We start from the raw sequence: 16,354 nt of genomic DNA on the forward strand, positions 1-16,354 counted from the left end.
TTATCTGGAAGAATGGTGGCATGGTCGGTCGAACTTAGTGAGTTCCAAGTAAGCTTTAAGCCTCGAACGACAATCAAAGCTCAAGTATTAGCCGACTTTGTAGTGGAGACTACTGCACCCATGGAAGAAATTACCGATCCCGTTATCCCAACAGAGTGGGAGGTATATGTGGATGGTTCAAGTAACAAAGACGGGGTAGGAGCTGGAATTCTACTGAAGAGTCTAGCAGGATTTATTATTCGATATGCACTAAGATTTGCATTCGAAGCAAGTAATAATGAAGCAGAGTACGAAGCACTAATAGCTGGACTTCAATTGTCAAAAGCTTTGGCAATAGCAGATGTAACTATTTATAGTGACTCTCAATTGGTGGTCAACTAAATACATGGGGAATATGGAGTTAAGGAACCCCGATTACAGAAATATCAAGAGATTGTGCAAATATTGCAGAAAGAGTTTACGAATCTGAAAGTATGTCAGATTCCAAGAAAAGAAAGTACAATGGCAAATGAGCTATCCCGATTAGCCAATGCCAAAGAAAAGAATTTAGACCCTTCGGTCTACATCGAAGAGATAACATTCCCAAGTTATCACGAAAAAGAAATTTCCTACATTGAAGCAGAACGTTGCTGGATGGATCCAATAGTCGAGTATTTGAGAGATGATAAATTACCAGAGGATCCGAAAGAGGCAAGATTAATCAAACTACGATCGACACGATTCATTATGCAAAATGGGAGGCCTGACAGGAGATCTTACTTTGGACCCTTCCTAAGATGTTTGGGCCCTGAAGGATCGGAGTTAGCCCTGGCCGCAGTACATGAAGGAATTTGTGGTGCTCACATGGGTGGTCGAGCCTTGGCACACAAAATTGTGAGGCTTGGTTTATACTGGCCTAAGCTCCTACAGGCTGCTATGGATTACGTTCGCCGATGTAGCAACTATCAAATCCATGCTACGGTATCCAAACACCCAGCAGAAACCATGACTTCGATTCTAGATCCCATCCCTTTCGCGATGTGGGGAATTGATATCATGGGCAAATTCACCAAGGCGTCGGGCGGAAGAGAATATCTCATAGTAGCAATAGACTACTTCACCAAGTGGGTTGAGGCTAGCGCCCTGGCAACCATCACTGCAAAAAAGGTGGAGAAGTTCATACTCGAGTCGATTATATATCGGTTCGGGATGTCAAAAATAATCATGACCAATCATGGCACCCAATTCGATTGTCCTCAGTTTGAACAATTTTGTGCAACTTATTTGATTGAACTTCGTATGTCATCAGTGGCATATCCCCAAAGCAATGGTCAGGTAGAGGTTACAAATCGGACACTACTTGAGGGAATAAAGAGAAGACTCGAAGCTGATAAAGCCTTATGGGTCGAAGAATTGCAGAATGTCGTGTGGGCTTACCGAACTACGGTTCGGACACCAACAGGAGAATCTCCTTTTAACCTGGCATACGGATCTGAGGCATTAGCACTTGTGGAGGTAATGGCGGGAACACTACGGGACAGAGAATTCGAAGAAAAAGTGAATGAACAAGGACTGCTTGATAGCCTTGATTTGTTGGACGAGGTTCGTACAAAAGCAATAGCACGAACTCAACATTATCAAAGGAGAATAGCGTAATATTACAATTCCCGAGTAAAGAACCGTCGGTACACAATAGGAGAAATGGTATTGAGAAATACCTTAGCTTCAAATCCACGCCATCAGAGGAAATTGGACCCTTCATGGGAAGTGTCACACCCCACCCGCCGGTCTCGGTTACCCGCTCGACAACCCGTGGGTGTGATCCATCACAAGATCCAAGGTTTTAGTCTATCAACAATATTTAAGACAAATAAAGATAATCAAGAGCAAAGACTATTCAATAACTGAATTAAATGAATTACAGGAGTCCAAAATACTCCAATAACAATAATAAAGGAAAGAAATAATGAATAAAATGAATGAAGGTTTCAGAGGAAGTAAACAAAAAGGTTATATCAATTTCTTCCCAGTTTCATTTTCTAAATCTAAAAAGTGTTTTTCATGGATCTCAAAGTAAGGTGTTCTCCAATTCAACTCTATTTGCCGAGCAAACTTTATGACCACCCTCCGCCTTTGATCATCAATAGGTGCGATAAGCGCACCCCATGCAGCTACAGGAGCTCCCGCACATGCTATTTCCATCTCCCACTGACGGTGCCACATCTTCTTCATACGGGATGGTTCCTTCATAGGAAACCAGTCCATCTTCCTGTAAAGTTCATTCTTCTGTGCAGGCTAATAAACAATACAAAATAAAGACGTGAGTTCTAGAGAACTCAGTAAGAAACAATCACAATCCCATCAATCATCCAACAATGCCAAGATACATAAATAATATGAATGAATGCAAAACATGAATGATACTATGATTTCTAACTATGCAGGTCTCTAATAGTTGACATGCTTTAAGTTATACACCAGCCCTTCTCTGGGTAAGTCTCATCACTCTGATCCGGCAAGGAATGGCTACCTCTGTAGGGATCCTGGGAAAAAGGGGAAAGTCCACACCTGGCTCTCAATTCCATGGCTGGAGGTTAAGTCAACACTCTCTTACCAAGACCATTGGTAATGAGTACTGGCGCATGTCGGGGTTTCTAATCCAATGCAAGGTCTTACTGGTTACATGTCTACATGAAGTCCAGATACATCCCCTATGGCACCAACCAACTCGGTTTAGTATCCTTCGCAACCTAGGAGAAAGAATCCTCATGGACTGGCTACTGCTGTTGGACTCCACTCCTTAACCCTATGGTCATCCACATATTATTGGGGTGGATGCTCTCATGATTCCTCATGACACCCGGTCCGATCCTTGGACATCCATGAGCCCTACCCTAACATATGCAACCCTACCATTTATATGACTAACAGTGGACCAAAATGTCACCTCACTGCCATCACGGGTCACTCGGTTTCAATCCCCCTACCGAAAGGGTAGTAGCATGTGGGGTACCTAACCATGCAATCTAGATTCTACCTAAATAATGCCATCAAATAGTAAAGACAATGCTGGAGACATCAGCAGGCATGTGTCCCAATCCATAGCCTTCTGATATCCCTAGCTAAGATATCCCAAAATAGACACCTCATCCATCAGAACCATATACCAACCACCATCAATACATAACACTCATAATTAACACAATATGTATATAAGTAAGACAAACATCAGTAAAGTAATATGATTTCTATGTAAGACATATAAACCGCATCATATATAAAGAAATATGATTTCAAATATACACTAGATTAACATATTATAAGTCTATTCAAGAGACAAGATGAATTGTCCTTACCTGCATATAATAAGATTGTCCGTAAAATGAAATCCGATAACAATTATATGACTTTTCTTTCAAACAATGTTTACCTATATACAGGGTTACAGTAACATATAAGTTTAATGAATCAATTTGAATCAGAACCAAAAACCATTTGGTCTCTGTTTACCAGCCGGTCGCTTGGGCCGGTCGCTTAGGTTGAGCGACCGCCACTAGTGACCGCCCCAAAAACAGTGAGTTTCAATCCGAAACTCAGGCCTTTGATTACTCATTTTCAATCCGAATTTCGAGTAATCATGATCTAAGTCTCGAATCTAACGCTCCCTAAGCCAAAAGGGTGAGGGAAAACTAACCATTACCATCAATAGATTACCCATAACTCTCCCCTTGACTGGATTAACCTTCTCACGAAAACAGGGTTTCGTTTACGGTTAATTCATCTCAAGTAGATTAAAAAGAGAGTTAAAATATCCAAGGGGGTAATCACAAAGACGAGGGGATGGGTTAATACTAATTTAACGGACAAAGAGAGTAAAGAACGAAGGATTAATTCAATACCTCACGCCAGAGAGTCAGAGAAGGAAAGGACTGATCTTCCAAGTCACTGCCAGCACTCCAGAGTCTCTTTCGGATCTTCCCCACAGCCGTCTAACCTCCCAAATAAGCAACCACGAATAAAGTATTCGTTAATTAGACGAAGGTTGCCTTTTATAGAAGTCAGGGGGCAAAAGAGGGCAAAATTCCCTAAAACAGACCGGGCGGTCGCTCAGAGCCGGTCGCTTGGTTTGATCGACCGCCATTAGCAACCGCCCCCATGTAATTTTCCATACAAAGGTGCTTTTGCTAGGGGGTTGATACCCAAGGCCAACCTAGCCCTAAAGAAGAGATGGGGGAGATCTTACCTTCATTCCGGACATCTCCGAACAACACCTGACTTTCAGAATTCCAAAATTCAACCAAGGCAGGCTCTTCAGATAAAGGATCCAGATCCATGGGTCCAGGGTATGGATCATGGGATTCAATCCGGACACTCCACAAGTTCACCCGACTAGACCTTCGGGTTCTCGGACCTGAAATACGGATCTCGGGTTAGAAATATGGGGGTTGTTACAGGAAGGACCATATATGGTTATTAAACCGGTGGGTTCGGGGGCTTATAAGCTGAAGAACGTAACAACCTAGAAAGAGTAGGATCGTTCGTGGAATGCCAGGCATCTGAAGAAATATTATCCCTGAAGATTATCATTTTCGTTCACGATGTAACACATTTTCAAACTCAATCAATACAATTTTCAGTTTTCAACATACTGTCTTTTGATTGGGGGCATCATACAACACATTCAAGGAGCAGATCCAGCGATAAATCAAAAGGCATCGGTGTAAAAACCGTGTGGGTCCTTCTACAAGGCATCGGTTTAAAACCCGAGTGAGTTCCTTCTCAAACTTATTGAATTTCTTCGGAAATCCTTAAGTAAATGTATCGGTGTAAAAACCGTGTGGGTCCTTCTACAAGGCATCGGTTTAAAAACCGAGTGAATTCCTTCTCAGACTTATTGAATTTCTCTCGGAAATCTCTAAGTAAAGGCATTATAAGACCTACTGCAACAATGACTCAAGTGACTGGCAAAGTTCAAAGATGAAGTTCAATTCTTTATTTCTTTAAACAACCAGAAGAGGCCAACCTTTACAACCAGCATATGTATAAACAAGTGTTGGGGTACAATCTTCGCTCGGTCAAAAACGAAAGACATCATCAAAAAGCTCAATAAGATTGAAAGAGCTTTGCCAGAGGCAACACAGGTTCAGGAAGAAGAAGAAGAAGAACGGGGTTGGGAAAACATATATTATCATTTGTTTTTCCCCCTTAAGGATTGCAAAGCAAATCCTCTGCAATTCCATACTCTTTATCCGGTTTTGCCGGAAGAAGCCTGATCTCTGATCAAACTAGCATTCAAGGCAAGCTCTTCATAACTAAATCCTTGGAGAGGAGCATAAGGGGAGAATCATCTAGATAATGCATAATATCCGGATCTGGAGCTGGAAGGTCGATCGTATCCTTGGACGAGTTAGGAGGGGGAAGACCCAACTTTGCAAACACTTCAGGATGACAACTGGCGTTGTAGAGAGTCGTGTTGAAATAAGGATCTCTCTTTAATATTGATTCCCATACTTTGTTTTCGCCATCCCGGTATGCCTGCAAGTTATAAGCATTCAGCATGTCAACAAAAGGCTTATTGTGCAAATACTTGAAGATGCAAGCTCTGCGAACATCAGTTGGAAGGGATTCGGGCAAGGGAATAACAACTTGCCTTTGGGGTAACGCTTTAGATCCTTTCGCCCCTGACTTTCCTGCTCCTCGTTCCAGCCGCTGGATCTTCTCCCTGGCATCATCCAAATCCGAACGGAGATGTTCGATCACAGAATTCTTCTCCTTTGCAACCTCCCAAGCTAGGTTTCCAAGACGAGCAATTTCTGCGTCTTTGACTTTGGAGTTCTCCCGAAGCCTGGAAACCTCATCACTCAGTCTACTGAGTCTAGAGGCTACTTCCACTTGGTTGTGGAAGTTACCAGTGAGACTCCTGCAACAACTTCCGAGTTAGGCATGAGCAAAAGAAAAATATTTAGAACAAAAAGGAAATGAAGAAAAACTTACATCACCAGAGACTTCATAAAGTCACTATCTGGAATGGTGGAAAGCGTTCTGCTCTTGGCAGGCATTTGAGCAGTAGTACACCACTCCAGTGCCTTGTCAAACTCGCTTGACACCAAGACAGACTTCTTCAAATAACAAGAAGGATTAGCTACATCAAGAGAATGATGAGCTACATCGAGAGAAGGATGAGCTACATCATCTGCCAACCTAGGGCGCTTCCTAGTGGCAAAATCCTTCAGCTCCAGAGAAGGACAGGAGGAGGATGCCAAACAAACATTAGAGTTGGAAATAGGAGCAACACTTGTTGAGACTGCACCTTTATCATATGCCAACATAGTTGCCTCAGATGTCCGAAGGGTCTTCATCAGGGGATCCCGGACGGTTTCTCCAGCAGGGGCATCAACAGTACAAACAATGACGGAGGGAGCCACATCCTCCTTGGAAGACCAAGCGGTTTCTTCAGGTAGAGGGAGCGTAGGAGAAACATCACCAGGAACTGTGGGAATCTGATATGAAGATTCACCAACAGTAGTCTCCTTACGTTTAGAAGATTCACCGGATTCAATCACCTCAGAAGAAGCAACCTTTGTCGGTACAGGGGTAGTTTTCTTGCAAGAATTTGCCCTAATAAAGTCCAAGTTAATTCTGGGAGGCACTGCAAATGCAAAAAGGCAGTGTCAGTACAAGAATCCAACAACATACAGAAAAAGGGGAAACCCTAGGTCTCTGTTAAGCATGAACAATTTAGAACTTCCTTAATAAGTAAACCCAAAGTATGAATACTACGGAGTTTACTCAGGGAGAAGAAGAGATGAAGATTCGTGGCAAAAGACTTACTTTTTCAACTTCTGATCAAAGAAGGTGTTGAAGGACAAGAGTATGAGGAAGACAGAATGTCTTTTTGCAAATCTATCAGACAGAAATTTTGGTAGATAGCAAGATGAGGGTGAAGTACCATTGAGAGGTTTAAATAGCCTTAAGATGTGATGCGATGGTTGAAACCCCAAAGTAACCAAGGGACAGGATCGAAGAGACGCTTCGAACTCCTCAAAACGAAGGATCAACGGTCAGGGGATAACATCGCTTCAAATTCAAAATTTGAAGGCTGATCAAAGCTTCCAGGTGGAAAAATATTCACCTGGTACGAAAACGAGATCAACCGTTGCACCACATGAAGTATTAAACTCCTTGGGAGAAGTGATTAGCATACGAATAAACTCCTTGGGAGAAGTGATTGGCATACAAATGCAGGAAAACGTTTGGACTTCGCAATAAGTAGTAGAACGTTTGGGAATAAATGTTATGAATACATTTCTCCCGAGCACATCTCTGTGATATCCCGAACGATATCTCCAATTAAAGTACAAGTTACTTTGCAAGATTAACTTATATCATTTATGTCTTGACTTAAAGACGATATTTTGGGATATGAGACGAAGAAGCATTATGGCAATCATTGGAAGAGTTCGAGAAAAAAGATTGATTTCTATTTCATCAATATCGTGGAGGGCCAACCCTTACAAAAAAATATATATATACATAGGGGATTTGGTTTCCTATGTTTCTTCTTCATTATCGACCGAGGAGTGTTTATCAGGATCTCTTTCCGAAGCAGGCTGTGAAGGTTCTTCGGGAAGATGCGGTGAATCAGCAAGATACTCCTCAATATTTGGGTCCGCAGGAATAGGATCCTCCTCTTCAAAAACCCACTCCGGGAAGGCCAACTTAAGCTTCCCGAAGATTTCTTTGTGGCATACCTCTCGAAAGGGAGTCGTATCGAATGAAGGGTTAGATCCAAGGATCTTTTCCCAGACGTCATTCTGCCCCGCTTGATAAGCTTGAAGGTTGAAGCAACCCATTAATTTGGTGAAGGGAACACTGTTTAGATACTTCCGGATGCATTTCCTCCAAAGGTATGGCTTGATATGTTCGGGTTCGCTGGGAACTGCCATTTTTGATAGGCGCTCATTGTCCAAGGACTTAAGCTCAAGGCTCTCGCCGAAGGCAATAGCCTCCTGTTTATGCTTCCTGGCCTCACGTTCAGCAGCGTGGACACGAACATTGGACGAGTCAAGTTCCTTCCTTAAGGAATTCAGCTCCTCATAGTGCTTTCTCCTTTAGCTCCTCGGCTGCCTTCTTCAGCCGGTCAACTTCGGAATTGGCCTTGGCCAAATTCTCTTCGCAGGTCTGTAGCAAGGAGCCGTTACTACCGACTTGGCTCAAGGCCTCCATGTGTAGATAGAAGCTCAACACAGAATTCCTAAGAAGACGGGGAGATCATCAGAAAATCCCGGAGAGGATTACAGGGCAATAGGCAAGGGATCAAGAAAATTAATACCTTGTGGAGTGACTAACAAGAACGTCATCCTCCAGGGCTTCAAAGGCCTGATGATCGGCAGGTAAAAGACCAAGAGAGCTCCATTCGGCGGCCTTCTCAGGGTCCTGAGTTGCCCGGTCAGTCCGCGTCAGCGTCCATTGAGGCATGAAGATCTCCTCAGAGTCTTTATTCTTTTTGGATTTCTTTGAGACGAAACATCCGGCTGGGTCATGCTTCCTTTTGGATCGAGTAGGAGAGGGGAGGTCTATCTCCTCCACAATTAGTTTTTTTCCTTTTCCCGAAGCATCAACTACTGGCTTCAGGTTCCTGATCCCTTTATAGGAAGGGTTGGGGGGAGGCACAAAAGATACTTGTTCTGCAGTCAAGGCTCGAGGGGACCGTCCTTTAGCAGTCACAACAGCCTTGGCAGCTTTTATCCGAAGACTTTCGGGATCCATCCTTGGAGGCACTACAAGGAAAGGCAAGAGTCAGAGTTAAAAGAATTCTCAGTATCTTCAGGGAAATAAAAAATGACAGATACAGAGCTCACGTTTGGCCAACCCCCAATATTGAAGGATGGAGTTGTACTCCATCTCATACCCATGTATCTCTTGATACCATGGAATTGACTTGATCTTCCTGACAGCCGCTCTGTCTTCTTGGGATAGAGGAAGGACCCGGTTACCCTTAGAGTATGAAGAGTATTGCTTCCAGACGATCGGGAAGTTAAGGTCAGATTGAGGCTTTTGACAGAAGAAATATCACTTATGCCACCCTTTGTGATTAGAGGGGCAAGTTCCTTTGGCAAGAATGCTGCATGTCCAGTCAAGTTCTACTTTGTTGCGCTTAGAAAGCACAACCCAACCGGGAGGATGGGAGATAGAAAGAATGTGAAAATGTACGAAAAGAGGAACAGAAGGCGTGATGCCAAGTTCAAAACATAATCCCAAGAAGCCGACGATGAGATGCTAGCTATTGGGAAGAAACATTCCGGGACAGATGTCCCAATGATTTAGAACAGCTGCAAATAAAGGATTGAAGAAAGGAAAGCGAACCCCGCTTTCCAGTGCATCTATATACAGGGAAAACTTCACCCGGAAGGGTCGAATCAACTCTCTCATCTGATTTGGGAGCCCTAAGATGGTACGAGGGAGGAAAGCCAAAACCCTGGACAGCTAAAGGAAGATTTTCCTCATTATAGGAGGAAGCTACAGAATCAGGTCCACCGGCAAATTTGATGGATTCTTTTGACCGCACAGAAGACTCAGCAGTCGCCTTAGGAGTCATGGAAGGTCCGGACTCAAGATATACATAAGAAGTCTCAGTTCTTTCTTCTGCTCTTTGTTGGCTAACTTCTACGAAGTCACGCCAAAGAGCAGTTAGGGTTTTATTGTCACTATTCGACTGCTCGGAGGGGAGAGAAACAAAGGCCTCATTACTACTATCACTTTTACCCGCTTGGCACAGGGGAAACCCTATTTTCTTCCATTACTAAAAGTGTGAAATCCCACCTAATCCTAATCTTGCTGCTGTGCCAAATCCATACCTACCATATGCATTATTCGATTTATTCTCTGTCGTATGAGTTGCCTAGTTTCATTTGGTAGAAGTTTACCCCGAAGCTGATCTATCCTCTCTACGATTTCTTCTTGTGCCTTCTATTCCCTTTGATAGGAGGGTGATCTTAAGTCATTCCCATGACTGATCCTTCTATCCCTGCTGTTCTAGAGTGGATCTCCATACACCCTATAACCTTGTGAACTCTCCACATGATGATTTCTAAGAGAAATCAAGTGTGATCTTCATGATTTGTTACTCCTTCTAATTGTTTCAAGACTTCAAGCTTTTCATCTATGGTTCCTCAATGAAAGGTTAATAATCTCTCATGTGTTGTATTGATCCACTCTTACTATGTTTTATCCTTTGTGATTGAGATTTAGAAGAAGATGTTGCATCCTTGCAACCATCCCTTATACAATCTCCTTTCATTCATATGGTTTTATGATCTTCATATTGGTCTTTGCCATGATCCTTGTGAAGTCTTCATGAAGCCATTATCATACTCTAGATTTGATTTCAAAGCATGTTAGATTTATTCCTTGTTTTCTTACAAAAGAATTATTGTTAATTGTTTTCCGTTGATTTTGGGAGAAGAAAGTCAAGGTAAAAGCGATGTATCTCCATCTCCTTCAAAAACCTAGTACTCCCCCAATTTCAAGGACGAAATTATTTTAAGGGGGGGGGGGAGAATGTGACATCCAGCCCAAACCTAGCCCGGACACCCTATTTGTTTTGGGGTGAAGAAAGACTTGTTTGTTATTAGACCTTAAAGTTGGACTTTGATTTCAGGGTTATTATCTTTGAAAGCCTTAAGAAGTCATGCCAGACCTTTCCTTTAGGGTAGACCTGTAATATCTGGCCTTATCCTAACCATGACCTGGTCTAGAACCTGTTATGTTTGTAGGTCTGAAGACCCAAAGTGGGGGAAAAGATACTTGTGGACCATTTTGATTGTTGATTTGGTGTTGGAGCCCAAGCCCTTGGACATTGACGATGATGCCCCTCACTTGAGAGCATTGTCAGTGTTAATTTTGAATCTGCGCACCGAAGAGGGGTGAATTATTTGAAATACCAAATGAACTCCTGTGATCAATCCGAATATATTTCCCAAAACTAGACTTCTTGATGGACTTTTAGGAGAAAACCCCACTTAATTTGACCCCATATAGCCCCCCAAATCCCTGTCCGAAGTTGCTGAACTATGTTTGACAAATCCTGCTTGCTCATCAAAGAAGGTGAGCTTATTTGGTGGACTTAATGAACTCCCATGCTTTATCCAAAGGTATTTCTGGAAACTAGACTTCTTGATTGACTTTTAGGAGAAAACCTCACTCAATTTGACCTTGTATAGCCCTCCGAATCCCTGTTCGAAGTTTCTGAACTATTTCTGGATTTTCTGCTGAAACCTGTTACCTGTTTTGGTCGATCCTTTTGGTCGATGCCATCAACCAAGACCATCGACCAAAGTTACCCAGAATCAAGAAAAAGATGCTTTTTGGATATTCCTTCATCTATTTAAGTGAAACCTAGAACCTAAAACGATATTTTACTCATTTCAACACCTGAGAACGTGGGAAGGCTCCTCTTAGGCTCCTCTTTGGCTTGGGTGATGATCTTCTACAATAATCATTGTCTCTTTTCTCCAACTATCATCTTCCAAGGTATGATTCTCTCTCTCTCTCTCTCTCTCTCTCTCTCTCTCTCTCTCTCTCTCTCTCTCTCTCTATCCTACCCACTTCTCTTCTTCTTTTTACTGATGAGACCATGGCCAAGGTGCTGCAACCTTGCAAACACCTTGCCATGAACGTCTCTTCCCATTTATACTTGCTTTTCCTTCATTCTTGCTATGCCTCACTTGCATCTTGATCCTCACATATACATTACCATGATTCCTTGCTTAACAACTTGATTTCTTATACTAAACTGAGATGTGGAGTATGATTAGTCTAATCTCTGGCTTGCAAATGATTGTAATCATGTTCCTAACCTATTCCCCAACTAATTCTCTAGCTTCCCTTTCAATTCCATTAATTTCTCATGAATGCTAGGATTCTTGTCTTTAGAACATAGGACCTCAATTTGGGGGTTTTCATTGGACCATTGGATTGTGATAATACTTGCTAGGTAGTGTTCTTACATTGTTATTAATCATCCCTCCAAGTTTCAGATCGATCCGAGCCCCGGAAGACCCATTTAAGACCAAAATCCACTATTCTGCCCCAAAGAGAATTTTGGTCGATCCTTTTGGTCGATGCCATCAACCAAGACCATCGACCAAACTTGTTGCTGACAGCAACCTTGCTCCGTTTTGACCCGTTCGACCTCCGATTTTCCCGATTTCTTTTCTAACCTTTCATTTATGTTTGTCTAGGGTCTTATTACCATCTTTGGATCATTCTTTTGAGATTATTGGATTATCATCATCGTGACTTAAGGTAAGGACGGTTGTTACCATAACTACATAGATTATGTGATTCTTGCTTCTATGTTAGAGACTTAGTAGATTTACCTTCTTTATAGTATTTCCTAAAGAATATGACTGTTATAAGTACTTCAAGTATAGTAGTGCCATGTTTACATATTCTTTTGTTATCATGATTATTTATTCTTAATAAATTCATATGTAATTGATCATGTTATGGTATGTATCTTTCTATATGATGAAATGTCATTTATGTATGATATGATGGAATTGAGAATGTGATTGAATAGGTATGATTTGGGATTGGGGAATGTCCTATTGACAATTCTGTCCTTGGACATCGGAGAGAATAGTATGGGATGTTCTCCGAAGATACCCATCGACGCTTTCCTGGATCATTGGATGACATACATAGGACTTGTCTAGATGTATGGCTAGGATGTCCCTGTCGTATCAGACCCGAATCGGAAGGGCATTGAGACCGAACGACCCGTGGTAGTGTATGGTTTGATGGGCGCTCTAGGCCGGTAACCAATCTGGTAGGGGACATAAACCATGCTAAGGATACCCAAAAGGGGCCATTTATTGGTAGGGTTGCAAATGGCTAGACTTGGGCTCACGGGCACTCAAGACCGGTACCAACCCGTGAGAGGACGTGAGAGCTTCCCGTTTACTATTTGTGGATGACCATTAGGGTTAATGAGTCATTAATCTGGGATTACGCTGACTCTAGTGTGAAGGATACCGGAAAGGATCCGGGATGGGAGGAATGGACGTATCTGGATCTTAGTTGATACGACTGTTAGATGACTTGCATTGGGCTAGGCTTTACTGTGACATATGCCAGTACTTATACCAAACGGTGATGTGAGAGAGCGGTGAACGATTCCCTTACCATGGTTTTTGAGATGACTTTACCGAAATTCCCTAGCAGACCCAAGATATCTTGTATGATTGAGGGGGAGTGACTATCAACCCAAAGAAGTATGGTGCTATGACTTAAAGCATGTCTACCATAGAGATTAGCATACATAGAGTTAGAATCATAATTGCATCATGTGTTTCATCTCATATTGCATCATGCAATGTTTTGTATCATGTATCTATGTTATTGTGGAATAACCTGCCTTGCTGAGTTCTTTTGAACTCACTCCTTTTTGCAACATTTTTGTTAGACTCTACTGCAGGTACCACCATTGTAGACTATGATGGTCAACGCTCTGAAGACCAAGTTGATGACCCGTACCCCACTGGTCACGGTGTACAAGTTGATAAAGACCAGTAGTCTGAGATTGGGACTTATCTGGAGCAGTTCGGCCTTTGCACTTGTGTGCTAGTGTTGGGATATCGTCCCATTTTCTTTTTAACCTTTTTGTTAATTTGTTGAGACCGTAGTTTAGTATGTTCCCTTGTCATGTTGGGAACCGGTTGTAACCTTTGATTTTAGTCGATCTACCTTCCGCTATTATTATAGGATGGGTTTCCTCCCTCCTTTTCACACTTTGACTATTTATCCTATTTGTATCATTTCCGCACTCTGATATTATTTGTGAAACCTTCTGAGATCTTTCATAGACTTTTATTATTAAATTATTTGAATACAAGGAATTGTTCTTGCTTTTGATTATATTATTGTGCTGGCTATGATCGTTCCTAAACTTGATCGGCAGGACCGTGATTCACTCCCTGGGTAATCCAGATAGGGTACCCCCTTGGTGGATTTAGGGTGGGATGTGACAGATGGTATCAGAGCCCAAGTTTTTGGACAATCATAACCACAGAACACAGCAATGGAAGCATCCTTGAGTCATAGACCAGAAGATGACTCAAATTTTCTTAGAAGTGAATAATAGAAAACTTGGATTAGAAACTTGAATAAATGAAGCATAATACATCTTGGTTGAATAATACACAATAATTAAAGTTTATGACTTGTACTTGGGTTGTAGTTATGGTTAGAGTTAAGTTGTCAATTTTAAGTATTGTGTTTGTGTTGTGAGTCGTGAGTTGGGTATTGAGTTGAAAGTTGTCATCGTGAGTCGTCCTTGTCAGTGAGTCTTTGTTGTGAGTCGCCTGTTGTCATGAGTTTGAGTTGTGTCCTCATCATGTGTTGTCATATGAGTCTGAGTCGGGAGTCGTCATTGGGAGTAATGGTCGTGATGAGTTATAAGTCATAACTAAACATTAACAATTTCTAATGCAATAAAAGAAATGCATAATGTACAATAACATAAGTGAAACAAACCGAATTTCATTAATCACATAGGAGATTTTTACAAGTCTAAAAGGATCTCATTCTCGATTGGTCATAAAGGTTGTATGGACCTCACCTCATCCTCTAGTGCCATCAAGATTTGGTTGTATCCGAAGTATGCTTCCATGAAGCTCAACACTTCGTGCCTTGCTGTAGTGTCACTAAGCAAATCAATTCGAGCTAGTGGATAGAAATCTTTAAGAAAAGCCTTGTTGAGGTCTGTATAATCCATATACATTACCCACTTCCCACTGGCCTTTTTCACCATTACCACATTGGCTAACCACTTGGGGCATTCAATTGGCAAGATGAACCCAGATTTCGCAAACTTTTTGTTTCTATCTAAATTGCTCGCTGTTTTTCGGTGGAGAAGTTTCTTCTCTTCTGAATCACTGGGGTTACCCCCTGTTGATCCACAGGTGATGCTTAGCAATGTTGCTATTGATTCCTAGCATATCTTTAGCAGACCAAGCAAATACATCCGCATTCTGAGCCACGAAAGACGTTAGCTCCTTCTTGAAGTCTTCTTGCTACTCCGAACCAATATTAGTTTCTCACTCTAGATGCATAAGACTCAAAGGAACCTTTTGCAATTTTTCAACCGGTTCTCCTTGTTGCATTTGGCTCTCATCTCTGTCGTCCTGCACTTCAACAATGAGAGCTATTCCTGCAAGTGGAGTTGCTGGCTACTTTCGGATGAAATTAAGGTAACATGTCTTGGACTGTTTTTGATCAGTCTTGCAAACTCCCACGCCTTCAGCTATTGAGAATTTTATCATCATATGTCTGGGAGAAATATTGCTCCCATCGCAGTTAGCTTTGGGCAACCCAGGATGATGTTATGAGATGACAAGTTGCCCACAACCATGAACATGGTGGGCAAAGTCACTTGTCGAGGAAAAGTTCCCACAATTAAATCCAACTATATATTCCCTTCTACAGTGGTGGAACTTCCTGCAAAGCCATAGAGCAAAGCTGTGGTTGGTTGGAGTGCCTCTTGGTCAATCTTAAGCAGGCAGAAAGCATTTAGAAACAAAATGTCTGTTGATGATCCAATGTCGACCAAGACTCTCTATATCATGTGATTCGCCAACCTAACCTTGATCACGATGGCATCCTCATGTGGAGTATAAACATCCACCAGCTCCTTTTCAATGAAAGTGATTGGTTCACTTTGAACAAAGCATGTCACTGCTGAGGGCTCACCAACGCTATGAGCTTATTTTGCCTTGCTTCACCTCCATCGGATTCGTCGGTATCTTCCCTTCTTGAGCACGTTCGGGAGACTGATATCCTCGATCGGGTTGGTTGAGGATGACTTTCTCCCTGGTTCTCTATCTCCTCCCGACGACTTCTTTAGGGTAAGGACTTCGTCTTAGATGGTACCGAAATACGATCTAAGGCACTGATCCTAGTCCCGTTTGGCGTTTGCTGACGATTGTTACGTTCGGCATGGATTGGTCTCTGACCCTCGGTTTGTCTACCTCTCGGGACACCCCTTCTTTGTCGGGATCCTCTAACAGTCTGGAAGGCTTTTAGCAACCTTCCCACCCGAGTATTGCGTCTTGGTCCTTGTTCGATTCCAATTTGATGGACCAAGTTACGCAACACTCCCTGCATCTCGAGCATGCCCTTTCGAAGTTCATCTACATCCGTTGTAGTAGCGTGCCCTTGGGGACCTTTAGATGTTCCCTCTCCATGTAGATTTTGTTGAATCAGGTTGTCCTTAGGACGATCCTGTTCCACTCGAGGCGACCGTTCGACCTCCTCTTCATGACGTGTTTGATCGTCCTAGTGATGGTCATCCCAGATAGTTTCCTGCCGAGTA

Source organism: Hakea prostrata, chromosome 4, assembly GCF_041222555.1.
Source record: "Hakea prostrata isolate BN-2017 chromosome 4, UWA_Hpros_2, whole genome shotgun sequence".
Lineage (NCBI taxonomy): Eukaryota > Viridiplantae > Streptophyta > Magnoliopsida > Proteales > Proteaceae > Hakea > Hakea prostrata.